General features: G+C 38.4%; 1 pseudogene; it reads right to left on the reverse strand.

The window, feature by feature from the left end:
- Positions 1-8384: 8384 nt before the first annotated feature.
- Positions 8385-9019, reverse strand: LOC147459421 (ras-related protein Rab11A pseudogene; annotated as a pseudogene).
- Between the last annotated feature and the right edge of the window lie 2843 nt (positions 9020-11862).

Raw genomic sequence — 11862 nt, forward strand, 5'->3', positions numbered from 1 at the left:
AGTGATGGATGTATATGCAAGGCTTGAGGGAAAAACATCCTAGTGAGGGAAAAAAGTGCCCATGTGGTCCTAAGTGTGTTCACATACATCACTACCATCTATATAGTAGAAATATTTTCATACATTTACAAATGTAGTGCTCCTACCCATACTACATAGAAACATAATCATTTTGTTGTTTTCTTTGTGGACAGTCATGCTCAAAGTGACCTTCCTCACAACATATCCAAAAATCCCTTACCATTATTGTTCACATTTTTCATGAAATTTTTTTCACGACCTATTTGACTTTTGCTGTTTTGGAAGTTAAAGCAGTCAAGTCTTTAGTACTCATTAAGAAGAGGATGGGGTATAGGAGGGCCTCATTCTTTCCCACAAGATTATAGAAGTGATTAACATTTTGACAAATAGGTGCATGCTATGTGTGCCAAAATAGTGGGTGTCTAAAGAGAGGTGGAAGAGTGGTCAAAGCATACTCTTTTCTCTATGATTTACAAGTTGTATTTATTTATCTACTTACTCTATGTGCCATGGGCAGGTGAACATATTTTTGATTCCCTAGGTATAAAAGTGAAAGCTAGGTCCGTTTTCACTGATCCTCATGAGAGTAGAGGTTTCATGGAAAGCTCATAGAGAAGGTGAAGATACTTGGAGTTGGAGATTCCTCTTGTTCTTTCACATTGTTTGTAGCATGCAATGGAAAGCTAAGTTCTCTTGTTCTTCTCTCTGTTTGTCATTTGTGTTAATGGTGTGTAGTTAACTATTGATTAGTCTCTAATTAGTGCTTCCCTCTCTCATTTCTCTTCTCCTTCACATGATTTGTAAATTGTGAGCTCATTGAGTTTGTGTGTGTGTGTGTGTGTATGAGAGAGAGAGAGAGAGAGAGAGAGAGAGAGAGAGAGAGAGAGATTGATGAGAGTGTGCACCCATTTTCCTATTGATTAGTGAGATTAATTAGACTAAAAGAGTAAGCATTGAGTGATTAGCACTCTCCATTAGAATTCCCCTCTTCATCACTCTCTTGATTAGGATCCTCTTCTTGCACATTCTCTTGACTCCATACCTCCATGCACTAGCCGGGTTTAGATCCATCAGATTTGAAATTATGCACTAGACTGCATTATGCTACAATCCCCCAACTATGGGGGGTTGTAGCATAGCTCAATCCACCAACACACACATCGATCAAAATCTCAATGAACTCACAATTTACAATCATGGGAAGGAGAAGAGAAATGAGAGAGGGAAGCACTAATTAGAGACTAATCAACACTTAACTACATACCATTAACACAAGTGAAAAACAGAGAGAAGAATAAGAGCACTTAGCTTTTCATTGCATGCTACATAAAATGTGAAAGCACGAGAGGAATCTCCAACTTCAAGCATCTTCATCTTCATCTTGTCTACAAGCTTTCCAAGAAACCTCTACTCTCATGAGGATCATTGAAAAATGACCTAACTTTCACTTTTATACCTAGGGCGTCAAAAATATGTCTGACCACCCATGGCACATAGAGTAAGTAAATAAATAGATGCATCTTGGATTTAATAGAGAGCCCGTGACTCTATACATAGAAAATGGAAAAATGTGTGCATGAAGAAGGTGAAATCCGTTGCTAGTATTGGATGCTTCCAACATTCCCCCCTTCCTAAGCTTTGTCATCCTTGAGAAAGCCATGTCATGGTAGATGCTCAAGGAAGAATGTGCTTGAAAAAGTAAAACATCGATAAGGTAGCAAGCTCAATCACATAAAAATAAAGGCATAAGTAGAAGCCAAAGTACATGTGGTAATGAGTAAATGCAAACAATTGAGAAATGCTACACTGCCACCATTAAAGACAAGTAAATTGCACTTTGTCGAAACTAATTAATCAAGAGTTTTGGGCTCATGGATGAGTCTATCAATTAGTTAGTTATGACTAAGGGTTAAAACAATTACTCTAGTACTAGCTAATCTAGAAAGATTATCTAAATGCAAGATTCCCTAATTGTGTCTTTCAACTTTGATTAGCTAACTAACTCTCGCAACTCCAAATAAAAGCTTGAATTTTTGTTACTTGAAGCTCAATGGAGATCTTTTTCATTTCATTTTTCTTGCTTTTCCTTTTTCTCTTTTTTCATTTTTCTTTTTTTTTTGCATTGATGTGTATGATTATTTTGTATGCTTGGGATTTTTTGCTTCTCAAAGAAAGTGGCCACACCAAGAACCTCTAGGGCTTTAGTACCATAGGCAATACATATGACTGCTCTCACAACTCCAAATAAAAGCTTGAATTTTTTTTACTTGAAGCTCAATGGAAGTCTTTTTCATTTCATTTTTCTTGCTTTTCCTTTTTCTCTTTTTTCATTTTTCTTTTTTTTTGCATTGATTCAAAAGCATTGATGTGTATGATTATTTTGTATGCTTGGGATTTTTTGCTTCTCAAAGAAAGTGGCCACACCAAGAGCCTCTAGGGCTTTAGTACCATAGGCAATACATATGACTGAAGTACCAAAATCAAGATGGAATTTCTCTTCTAGCTTAAGCTTTTATACTTGTGGAAATTTTATTTTTTGCTTCCATTTCCTTTGTATTCTCACTCTTTTTTTTTTTTTTGTGAGTGAGCAAGACTCTCTATGCCTAAAGCACTCCTAAGGTCTCAAATGTTCTAATAATTTTACCAACTAGAACTAGCAGTCAAGTAAATGAACTAACCTAAAGTCACGACCTCCTAATCTCAAGACTCATCTATAAGGCTAAACTTTAGGTCAATTAAATAAAGAAAAGAGAAGTTTATACATCTATAATGGCATATTAAAAAAAAAAAATGCAATCAAGCAAACCAAAAGAATCCACAATAAAAACCTACACATATCTACAATGAGAAAGCATAGAAAGTAGCACACTTGGAGGTATGTGATGCATCTCCTCGATTGTTGTGGAAGCAAACATGCAATGTTGAATCTCAATATCCATGTTGTGTGAAAGCTCAAGTTTGTCTATGCTACAGAATCATAAACAAAATACTACCACCTAGAAAGGTGGTAGTATTATGTTGTCACACCTAGAAAGGTGTGACAACATAGAAATGAAAGTTTATTACCTAAATGCAAATAAAAAGAAATCCTATACTAAGGTCTCTTACCTGGATGCCTAGAGAGAAAAAACCCAAAGGGACAAAAGTGCCTCTAGTATATGTGCATGTGTCTAGTGCACCATAGTCAATCTACACATCAAGGGTCTAGTGCAGCTAGAAGGGATAAAAAACTCTCTCTAGACAATAAAATTTGCAATCTCCTAGCTCTCTCTCTAAGAGTCATAGTCTCCATATAGATAGTAGAATATGTAGGATATATAATGGTTCTAGGGATGACATTAGCCTCTGGCTGTGTGGTCAATGAACTTTGTGGATCAAGATCCTTCAATGGATGACTCCTACCAAGCTCTAAGTCAATAGCATGGTCACTAGAAATTGCACAGGTGAGCTATGGCTAGTGTCAACCTATGGTGTGATAGGTGGTCACCTCTTCGATAGACAAATCTTCAATGTCCATTATATGTCACTGAAGGCATGTCAAGCTCTCCTCACATGTGGTTGTGAATGTCTAGCTCGAGTTAGCACTCATCGTGGGGTAGGCCTCTTTGGTCATGAACGTGGTCTACATCTCTGTAGCGTGGGTTTGGTCAAAGAAAATATAGGAGACCTATGAGAATATGATAGGGCTTGTGGTTTGGAACCCAAATCTGTCTATGTCCTCTATAAAATCCTTGTGCCTCTAATGACTCTCTAGATGTAAGAAAACCATGGGATAAACCATCATGTATTATGGCTCTCAATCCAAACTAGCATAACATCAGTAGCTACAGTGGTTTAGTCTGTCTCATCATGCAAGGCACATAAATGTGTCTAGTGGCCTTACAATAAGAACTATGTGACGATCTATAGGCATGATATGTCCTAGGTCGCTTATAGGTAGTGCTACTCCTGTGAACATCCTCTAAGGTAGGCTGTAGTTGATCTCATATTGTCTCAAGTGTCATGGTAAAACTCACTCTAGGCAAACTAGTCTTTGAACTGTCGAGTGTGGCCTCTACTCTAGGGAGGTGACAATCATGGTCTATAAGTACCTCATATGTACTTGTCTCATATGGGAATCTACGTGCTCAATCGTTGAGATGAATTTAGTTGTGGATGCCCATGAGCATCTATCTCAATGGCAACATCTATCTCTATTGTATCTACAGGTATCTCAATCTCTAATGGCTCACGCATGAGGTCAACACTCTCATGGTCATGTGCATTAGCAATCTCCTCAAGTATAGGCTCTGGTGGGACAACTCCCTCTAATAGGTGCACCGGAATCATCAAGAAGTGTAGAATCTAGCATGCTATCTATCTCTACTAGCTTAATACTCGTCTCTAGCATAGAAGCAATCTCTCTAGGATATATATCCTCTATAGAACAAGTAAAAAACTCTAGAATAGTCACTCTAGGTGTCTCTAATGTAGTGCTCTCTGGTGTACTTGTTTTTTTGTCAATCTAGGCATTAATCTCCTTCATCTCAATCACTCTAGACCTCAACTGATCAGCTATAATCTGAGGCAAAATTGTTTTGTGTGATGGAGATTTGGTTTGGAACCTACCAGGGGAAGTATGTTTAGTAGGTGTCTATGGTCTCTATGTGGTCATCACTACAGGATCTTGGCCATGCCGTGGAGAATATGGCAATCCAATCATCAAGGAATATCGAGTACCATCTGTGCCCCTATAAATCCTATCACGAGAATCTCCAACAAGATATAGCATAATGCTCATGGATGGCTCAACATATCTTGTGGTATGCTCTAGTCAGTATCTATGTCCACAATCATCAGCATAGGTCAATGTGTACTCCAGTCTATGTAACTGCGTTATCCTAGGATGTACCTAGGTGTCCAAAGAATCATCAACATGTGCTCTGTCCACAACATCATATGGGCTAATCGGTAGAGACATGTATGTGTCTTTGAGCTCATTAGTAAAGAACTCAATCGAACAAAGGTGATGTCTTTGAACTATGACTACCTACCGTATCGAAGGGTTGATGTCATCCAAGAAGGTGCCTTCGGTGAGGAATTTCCATCAAGGTCAACAAAACAAGGCATGACTCCTTTATAACGTAAGAAATGTAGCACAAGCTCAATATGGTGCTCTCTACTCGTCGTGGAAAGTCTATACTCATGTGGTAGATGCGTGGTGTCTCTAGTTGGTGATACATGTCTCTTCATCATATCTGATGCATGTTATCTAGTAGCAAGCTCATGGTGTGAGGTGAGGTCGGTAGTACAACCTCCCTAGCTTGTGTACTAGTAGTAGTCAAAGAATGTGATGTGGTTGTCTCTATGCATGGTAACTCTGGTAGTGTACTAGTAAGGCGCTGGCTCCTATGCTTCATATACCCTCGCCTCTACCATGATCTCAGCAAAGGTTTGTCTCCTAGATGGTTTGGATGATGTAAATTGTGGAGGTGATCTAGGTCGTGGGCTGTGTTGAGGGTACGATCATCAGGTCTATTGTAGACTCAACTACACTACTTCAAGAAAGAAAATAGAGTAGTCCATGCAATAACGTATAGGTAGTCTTATTATAAATGCTCCTAATATAGGTACTCTTCAAATCTGGCTCTCTTTCTCATACATATTTCGATCCTCATCAACATACAAGGGTTGAGTCTCAAACAGGTCCAAAGATACATTGTGTGGTAGCTCAAAGGTGTTTGGGCGATCCTCATGAAGGGCTAACATGACACACTCTGGAATCTGCTCAGTCATGTGTCTATATGATGTGCCAAAACCATCAAGAAGGGGTTCTAGCAAGTTCAGGTGTGCTCCGACTCTAAGCCTCTGGAAACTAGATATCTGACGGTCTATGGACTAAAGCTGAATATACCTCTTCTAGGTGTCTACATGTGTGTATATAGGCAATCCGTCTAGCTCACCACCATGAAACCACAATAATCAATCAAATAGGGACTCAGGATCCATGACCGCCAAAATCTATCAATCTAGGTCAAATCTAGTGTCAATAAGCATGTGCACTGGCTAGGGTGGGTAGTTTGGCAATCAAAGACTAGCCAAGTGCTACTTTGGGGCCAGTGTGCGTGAACGAGCTCTAACAATCATTTCTAAGCACAAGTTGTGGTCAAAAATCAAACAATGTACAAAAGCGAGCTCTAATCATTGGCAATCAAGCCAAGTCAAAAGCAAGCGTGTGAATGTGCTCTAAATCTCATCAATATGCAAAATGTATGGCAAAATTGAACCTCGTGTAAGAACAAGGTCTATGCATGCGGTCTAGCTCGAATATGATGAAATCGGGCATAATCTGGTAAAATCACACAAAAAATATGATCAAATCGGATGTAATTTGGCAAAATCAAACAAAATTTAGTAAAATCAAACTCTTCGAGCATATCTAACCTAAATGTGCCTAGTTGTGCGTAATTGCGCATGAATAGGGTGTACACAAGGCATGTGATTTATGTGGAAAGCAAGGACAAGAATCAAGAGAGAGAAGTGCTTCTTCATTTTTGGATTTTTGGATTGGTTTTTTTATGTGTGAGAAAAATAAACGCCAAGAAAAGTAAACAAATAAATGCAAAAGTAACAAACAAAACAAAAAAGGCAAAAAAGCTCCAAAAAAACTCAAATAAGCAATGCAAATTTTTCTTGCTTCGTTAACGTTTTTTGGGTTTTTTGTGTATTCTTTTTTGAAGGATCCCTAACTCCAAGCAAGATTTTCTGAGCAATCTCTAAACCGAGCAAAAGAGCAAGCTACAATAATAAAAAAGCAAGGAACTCGCACACAAACCAAGGGAGCAAGTAGAGGTGTTATTTTTCATGTGATTTTTTTCATGTGATTTCAATATTATGTTGTAGCTTATATATATACAATCACTAATAAGTAGACAATAAGCTAGCAATGCCCAAAATTGAAGTTTTGTGACATGTCAATAGAAAGATATATAGTGCTATTACAATGTATGCAACTTCAAGACGATTGTCTATGAGTTGCAAGTCCTCTAATATGCAAGTCTAATGAGCTAGTGATGGGTGGCTTTAAAATCAAAATCTTTGCTATGGACTACAATAGCATAAAGATTAAAATAAACAATTATAAAAATACTAGCAATTTTGCACAAGCATGAGTCTTACAAGCACTTTTAATTGTGTCCATTCTAAAAACCTCTTTCTCAATTCTAAACCAATTTGAATTGTGTAAAGCTAGAACCTCTTTCTTAGAGTAGTAGTAGAATTCTCCCATCAAAAAGAATATTTTTTTTTGTTTTAGGTGTAGTTACAAATGTAGGGCCCATGGAAAATAGATTTTTTTTATAAAAGTATTAGAACACAAGGCTAGATCCACACTAACAAAAACAAAAAGATTTTGATGAATTCTTCTATAAAAAGAGCTCCTCATTCTCTTGGTTTTTCTATTTTTTTTCAACATCATAACATTCTATTGGATTGACACAACTAGGTTTGGTTTGGGCGCAAGCCTCTACTAATAGGGTGAGTAATTTTGCCACAGAAAGCCATCATTCGTTCCCCTATTATTCCCACATTGTGAAGTATTGCAATATCATGTGCTTCTATTGTATTGTCTTTGCTTAGCTAGCTAGGTTTGACATTGGAGGTAGGAGGAATATTGGCCTTTGTAGCTCTCGTACACAAATGCCAACCGTTTGCAAACTTAGCTAAGTGCATTTTTGTGCGAGAGCTACAAAGAACGATAGTCCTCCTACCTCCAATGTCACGCCTCTATTGGGTCCATGTTTGGGAAAGGTCTATAGATGATTAAAAATCAAGGTTACTGGACTACTTCTCCTTGCCTTTTTTTCCTGCTGATAGGCATACTCTCTCTTGCTAATCTCTCTTTCTTTATCTCTCTCTCTCTCTCTCTCTCTCTCTCTCTCTCTCTCTCTCTCTCTCTCTCTCTCTCTCTCTCTCTCTCTCTCTCTATCTATCTAAGATAGAGTTTTGGCGCTTGCATCTCACCAAACAGAAGAAATCAGCCTTCAATGCTCATCAAATAGAATAAACAAGAAACAATTTACTAGATTCAAATCTAATATTAAGAACATATTTGACTTCAAAAGCCCATCATCAATGTGGCGCCTTGCAAGCCATAAATCAGAAGGAAACGCAAACTTTTGGTGGTGAAACAATATGTGAGCGTAAATCAAATCACTCATGGTTCGGAGGGGCTAATAGTAGAACCACCCATATCCATGCCAAGTAGCAGTTAGATAGCTAGGTATGACTAGTAATATGGCATCAAACATATCGGCACAATGTTTTCTACCAATGTCTATTCATGATGAAAAGCGGCAAACAAAACAGCTTAATATAGATTATGCTTAACTTTGCACCATTCGCAGATTGTATAAAACTAAAACTAAATTAGATACAGTAGTGAGGTATACCTTGGCTTTGACTGTTGGCAAACCTTTTTTTAAAATTGTTTCCATGATTATGTTGACGTAATCAATATAAAGCAAGGGGCTTTGCTCAAAACCCTTCAAAATGGCAGCAAATGTAGAGAGATATAGCTGCAGCACACAACGACTGTTTGCCTCAACAATCATCCACACCCTTCGTTGCAACTTAAACTTGTTGGCTCTCGGTTGGAAGGAAAATCTTGGTACCTGTTAACAAAGACGCCTTGCCATTGCCATGTTCTTCATTCGCAATCAAAGACTTTTTACTGACTATCTTGTAGATCATTGAAAGCACCATCAAGAATGCGCTTTCCACGTTAGTGGCTTCCAAAGCTAATGTCTCAAGAAAAAACAAACCTTCTTTCTCAGCAAACTCCTTTGCATCCTCTGACGTAACTTCCCTAAGGGTGCTTAGATCAGTCTTATTACCAACGAGCATAATCACAATGTTATTGTCAGCATGACTCCTAAGCTCTTCTAGCCATCGAACAATATGGTCAAATGTTTACCTTTTAGTGATGTCATATACCAACATAGCTCCAACTGCACCTCTGTAGTATACACTTGTTATTGTTCTATATCTGTTGCACAAGAACGATTAAGCATCCATGGGTGTCCAAAACATAAACTTCCATACAGCAAACACAAATGGGTTCATGAACTAGATACATAGGCTTCAAGTTTCAACACCTTCATGTCCGAAAACCATGAACTCCATGGCGGATCAACAATGAGGCTAACCATGTCTCTGTACATGCCTGATGATTCTTATGAGTCGTAAAGGGTTGAATAAAACCATTTTATACCAGAAAGAAATCGACTTGCTGTGTAGCTGGCGATTATCTACTGTGGAGGGTCCCTAGCCTAGAGGCTCCTCAGGAGACGGCTTCTTTCATGGAGTTGCATAACCAACCTATGGCTAAGTGATGCTTTAACTCCTCTATAATCGCTTCTGGCGGGTCTATGGGGGGGCGCTATAAGGAGTAGCAAAGGGCCGCGTGCTCTCTCTCTCTCTAGCACCATGCGCCGGCGCGCGCACTTTACAACAAAAGTAAAATTTAAATTGATAAAATTTGAAGGTTTTTACACCGAATTACACTATTTTTTTCAAAATTTTGTAGGTTTTCTCACCTTCAAATATAAAATGTAGAGGTATATTTCAAAATCTGAAGGTGGGATTACATTAAATCTAGGTTTTTTCTAGCACTGGTTCAAGGCAGGTTCTCTCTCTCTCTCTCTCTCTCTCTCTCTCTCTCTCTCTCTCTCTCTCTCTCTCTCTCTCTCTCTCTCTTGCACTTTACAATAGTTCAAGTACACGTTCAACTCTCCTCCTCAGATAGATTTTTAAGGTCTTTTGGAATAGTTTCCTACGATGTAAAATTCTCTTCTTCTCAAGGTCTGTGTGTGGGTGTGTTTGCGCTAATAAAAAGAGAAAAATGGTATAGCTTTTCAATCACCCAAATGTGGTAGATTGGTTATGCCATTTCCCACTTGAATAACAAGTCTTGAGTTCAACTCTCCTCCTTGAACAGATTTTTAAGGTCTCTTGGGATAGTTTCCTACGACGTTAAAATTCTCTTCTTCTTCTTCTTCTCTCTCTTTTTAGGCAAAACCATCTCCATTCAAAATTCGAAGAAAAATTCTGCCAGTAACCTTTGCCTCTCAAAATTGACAAAGTTAGAATCTCCATAGAGGAACTAGTAAAAATTTTGTTGATTTGTATGAGCAGCATGTTTTGGAAAAATGTGTCTCAGCTTAATATCTTGCCGTTTTCAATTTCAAAAATGCCGGTTGAGAGCAAGAGGAAAAGGAGAAATTCCGCCCCGAAATAGAGAGAAATAGTGCAAAAGCCCAAAAAGATAACCTTATTTGCTAAAAATTCCTCTTGGCAAATTGAAGGAAAGTACGTTTGGAAAATGACTTTTCTTGAACACTGATGAGCAGCTATAAGCCTAAATATGGTGCCTATGGCCATCAAGTCCCTAATAGCTTCGCGAGAAAGTGACCCACCATTCATCCTTAGTCGATCTGACAAGATGGATGGGGTAATAAGTCTGTACTTTGGAACCTCAGAAAGAAGCTTATCATAAGTAACCTCATCAAACAAAACCATAATATTGTGGACCTTCTCCTTCTTCTTTCCCTTGCTCTATTTTTTCTTCTTTTGCTTGCCCAATGCCGCCTCCTCCATTCTTTCTCTCTCTCTGCCATTGCGCGTCGGCATGCACCTTGCACCCTTGAAGATACTTTAGATGGAGCAGTTAAAATGGCAATCAGGTGTTGCGGCAAAAACATTGCCGAATACAAACCGCCATGAGAGCCTCTCTCTCTCTCTCTCTCTCTCTCTCTCTCTCTCTCTCTCTCTCTCTCTCTCTCTCTCTCTCTCTCTCTCTCTCTCCATGCCCTTGAAGGCAATTTAGATGCCAGCCATCTATTGCGACAGAAACACTACCAAATATAAATCGTTGGGGAAGATGAGTTGCAACACGAGTGTGCTGGGAAGTTGGCAATGCATGTGGAGGCCGCCAACTTTGAGTGCAAGGAGAGTCCATTTCAAACGAGATTCCCTATCCTTGCATTCCACCAGTGTTCGAGTAAATCCATTGAGGAAATTCAACCTACATTTTTTGCAACTTAACTACGCTTTCTTAAAATTTTCAAGTGGATTTTCTCCTTCTCTATTATAAGGTTAAGCTGAGGCACACTTTTTTAGAGCACTACATTCCACCCTTCTGTTCACACAAGGGTGGTAGTAACTCAATACGCCTAGCATAAAAGAATAAAAGAACCTGTTTGAATAAAGGTTTGAGCTCCTATTCACATAAGGACGATAGTAACTCAATACGCCTAGCATAAAAGAATAAAAGAATTTGTTTGATTAAAGGTTTGAGCTCCTGTTCACATAAGGACGACAGTAACTCAATATGCCTAGCATAAAAGAATAAAAGAACCTGTTTGATTTAAGATTTGAGGAAGAAACCCAATAGAAGTAAAGCCACACAACTTGACACAAACAGGTTCATTTAAACTTGAGGATGGAACTTGTAAGAGTTGTTTTTTTTGTGAGGGGAACATTGCCTCACGTTCTACCGTAACTTGCTAGTGTGCAGATTTTTTGCCGCCGCATCTTGTGAACGCCTCTCGAGGCACATGAGAAAACACACACGCACACACATAGTGTATGTTATCTAGATTGAAGAATTCTAAAGCATTCTAATTTGTCTAGCCTCTTGCCATTGGACAATTACTTTGAAAAAATGTTTGAATATGGAGTCTCACTGAGTCCTGCACTCCTTATTTATATATATATATATATATATATATATATATATATATATATATATATATATAAATAAAAGCGTGCTCAAGGTAAATACAACTTATTCTTTTCCTTTTG

This window comes from Adiantum capillus-veneris, chromosome 4, assembly GCF_014529385.1.
Source record: "Adiantum capillus-veneris isolate H3 chromosome 4, ASM1452938v2, whole genome shotgun sequence".
In the NCBI taxonomy this organism is placed as follows: Eukaryota; Viridiplantae; Streptophyta; class Polypodiopsida; order Polypodiales; family Pteridaceae; genus Adiantum; species Adiantum capillus-veneris.